The following is a 4,154-nucleotide window of genomic DNA, read 5'->3' as shown; positions in this document are numbered from 1 at the left end:
TGCAGCACACACAATTACATATACAGTGTGATCACACATACGAAGCCATAGATAGATAAGAAAGTAATCAGAAGATATGCTGACAGGAAGAGTGAAACATGAAACATATAGAAAAAAAGACAAGAACTGATTCTGAAATGATGTAGCTAAAGGAAGTTAGAGTATAGATTTTCCATTTTATTGTGTACACATTGCTTTATTTTAATAAATCTTAAGTGTGGGCTTACTAGTTTTAATATCAAGAACTACCTCTTTAGTTTTTTTAATGGATTTCTTTTATTTACATTTCAAATGCTATCCCCTTTCCAGGTTTCCCATCCATAATCCTATCCTCCCTCCCCCTTCCTCTATGAGGGTGTTCCCCCACTCAACAACTCACCCCTTACCACCTCCCTGCCCTGACATTCCCCTACACTGGGGGATCCAGCATTGGCAGGACCAAGGACTTCTCCTCCCACCGGTATCCAAAAAAGGCCATCCTCTGCTACATATGCAGCTGGAGCCATGGTTCTGTCCATGTATAATCTTTGGATGATGGTTTAGTCCCTGGGAGCTCTGGTTGGTTGGTATTGTTGTTCTTAAGGGGTTACAAACCCCTTCACCTCCTTCAATCCTTTCTCTAACTCCTCTAATGGGGACCACATTCTCAGTTCAATGGTTGGCTGCAAGCATTCTCCTCTGTATTTGTCAGGCTCTGGCAGAGTCTCTCAGGAGACAGTTATATCAGGCTCCTGTCCTCATGAACTTCTTGGCATCAGCAATATTATTTGGCTTTGGTGGATATATGTATATGGACTGGATCCCCAGGTGAGGCAGGCTCTGAATGGCCATTCCTTCAGTCTCTGCTCCAAACTTTGTCTCTATATCTTCTCCTATGCATATTTTTGTTCATCCTTTTAAGAAGTTGTCCTTCTTCTTGAGTGTCATGTGGTCTGTAGATTGTATCTTGGGTAATCTGTGCTTTTGGGCTAATATCCACTTCTCAGTAAGTGCAACCATGTGTGTCTTTTTGTGATTGGGTTACACCACTCAAGATAATGTTTTCTACTTCCATCCATTTGCCTATGAACTTCATGAAGTCATTGTTTTTAATAGCTGAGTAATACTCCATTGTGTAGATGTACCACATTTTCTGTATCCATTTCTGTGTTGAAGAGCATCTGTGTTCTTTCCAGCTTCTGGCTATTGCAAATAATGATGCTATGAACATAGTGGAACAAGAATCCTTGTTATATGTTGGAGCATCTTTTGGGTGTAGGCCCAGAGTAGCATAGCTGGATCCTCAGATAGTACTATATCCAATTTTCTGAGGAAGCTCCAGACTGATTTCCAGAGTGGTTGTACCAGTTTGCAGTCCCACCAACAATAGAGGAGTGTTCCTTTTTCTCCATATCCTTAACAGCATCTCCTGTCACCTTAGTTTTTGATATTAGCCATTCTGACTGGTATGAAGTAGAATCTCAGGGTTGTTTTGATTTGCATTTCCCTGATGACTAAGGATGTTGAGCATTTCTTTAGGTACTTCTCAGCCATTTGGTATCCGTCAGCTGAGAATTGTTTGTTTAGGGTTGCACCCCATTTTTTAAATTCCCTTTGATTCTCTGGAGTCTATCTTCTTGAGTTCTTTGTATATGTTGGATATTAGCCCTCTATCATGGATGATTGGTAAAGATCTTTTCCGAATCTGTTGTTGCCATTTTGTCCAAATAACAGTGTCCTTTGCATTACAGAAGCTTTGCAATTTTAGGAGGTTCCATTTGTTGATTGTTGATTTTAGAACATACGCCATTGGTGTTCAGTTTAGGAAATTTTCCCAGTGCCCATTTGTTAGAGGATCTCCCCCACTTTTGTCCTATTAGTTTGACTGTATCTGCTTTTATGTGGAGATCCTTGATACACTTGAACTTGAGCTTTATACAGGGCAATAAGAATGGATCGATTTGCATTCATCTACATGTTGACTGCCATTTGAACAAACACCATTTGTTGAAAATGCTATCTTTTTGCCCCTGGTTGGTTTTAGCTTCTTTGTCAAATATCAAGTGACCATATTTGTGTGGATTCATTTCTGGGTCTTCAATTCTATTCCATTGATCTACCCCTGTCTCTGCACTAATACCATACAGTTTTTATCACTATTGCTCTTTAATACAGCTTGAAGTCAGGGATGGTGATTCCCCCAGAAGTTCTTTTATTGTTGAGGATAGTTTTCACTATACTTGTTTTTTTGTTATTCTCAATGAATTTACAAATTGCTCTTTCTAACTCTATGAAGAATTGAGTTGGAATTTTGATGGGAATTGCATTGAATCTGTAGATTGCTTTTGGCAAAATGGCCATTTTTACAATATTAATCCTGCCCATCAATGAGCAATGGAGATCTTTCCATCCTCTGAGATCTTCTACAATTTCTTTCTTTGGGGACTTGAAGTTCTTGTCATACAGTTCTTTCCCTTGCCTCGTTAAAGTCACACCAAGGTATTTTATGTTATTTGTGACTATTGAAGCCTTTAGCATAAAACATTAATGGTATTATATTACCAGTACTAAACACAAACACACAGAGAATGGGAATTTCAATGGGAAGTTTCATTAAAATAAATAACAAAACATGAGTTCTGACATTTTACTTTTTTTTCCCCTTTTCTTTTTTTTCGGAGCTGGGGACCGAACCCAGGGCCTTGCAAGCAAGCCTTGCCTAGCAAGCGCTAAATCCCCAACCCCGACATTTTACTTTTTGAAACGATTGGTGGTATCATAGGTAATTACATACCTTCATAGAAACAACCATGGTAAATTCTGAAAAGCTGACTTTATTAAATAGAAAATGCAATAATAGCAGCTGGAGAAATGGCTCGGAAGAGTTCATTTTGGAAGTTCATGTCCCTACATTGATGTCAAGTGGCTGCCTCTTGCTCTAGCTCCAAGAGATACCATGTATTACTCTTCTGTGAGTAGCTGCATTCATGTGCACAGACCTAGGCACACATCACATAATTGGAAATAAATCAAATCTTTATAAAGAGAAAACTCAATCATGTAGGGTCTTTTATGAACCTTGTTTACACTACTATATATATTTTAATTTTGTGCTTATTAATCTTTAGGGATTACATAAAAAATTCTTCCAAAAGACGGGACTGACAATTTTTTCATGAGAAAGTCACCATCAGACTCTTTCTGAATACTAACTGTGAAGGAAGGACATGGCCAATGTTGTTGTAATAGTAGATTAGGGCTATTTAGATGTCTGTTCATTAAAATGATCCTTCTGTTTTATGCTTCTCATGTAACTGTTTATAGCAAGTAGAACAGTGCCTCCCCACCACATATCTCAAGTCTTTATTTGTGGGAACCACAGCATTTTTGTATGGCTACTTGAGTCCAGTATACTTTTGGTTAAATACTTTGCTCAGAAAAAAATGAATTTCAAACAATATTTGAGACAAGCTTTGTTTGTAATCTGCCCATATTCCTGGGGAATAGAATGAAAGCAGGAGACAGACTCTGTCCTGTAAGCATGTGAGAGAGGCACAGGCCTGAGTCACAGATGGAGCCTCTGCGTGCTCTCCTGGTTAAGGAAATCTATTAGTAATTTTTGCCATCAGTTCTCAATGGTGGAGGATGCTACAATCAATCCTTTCAGTTCTACTGAGACACAATGATGATAGATTTTGTTTACACCAGACTTTGAAATAGTCCTTCAAGTATACTATCATACATTGATATGCAAATGGATCTGTGACCAATCTATGCTTTTTGATTTCATGTATTCAGTTTTAAAAGGTGAATCATTCTAAATATTCAGAATTGGAAGAACTCCGAGTCCATATGACTTTAAGTCATCATTAAAATAATTTTGCAGGCTTATTGAAGAGGGAGAATTATTCCAAAGCATAGAGTTGTAAATAGACCTAAGCCAACATATAAGATTATTGGAAATGGTCAACTTTTAAGCAACTTCTCAGATCCCTATATCTATTTATTGTTGTTGTTGCTTTTGTTGCTGTTGTTAGGTTTTTTTAAAGACAGGGTTTCTCTGTGTAGCTCCAGTTCTCCTGGAACTCACTCTGTAGACCAGGCTGGCCTCAAACTCACAGAAGTCTTCCTGCCTCTGCTTCATCAGTGAGAAGATTAAAGGTGTGTGCTGCCAT

The sequence above is a fragment of the Rattus norvegicus genome, chromosome 5 (genome assembly GCF_036323735.1).
Source record: "Rattus norvegicus strain BN/NHsdMcwi chromosome 5, GRCr8, whole genome shotgun sequence".
NCBI classification, from domain to species: Eukaryota; Metazoa; Chordata; class Mammalia; order Rodentia; family Muridae; genus Rattus; species Rattus norvegicus.
Note: the sequence above shows the minus strand (reverse complement) of the source record.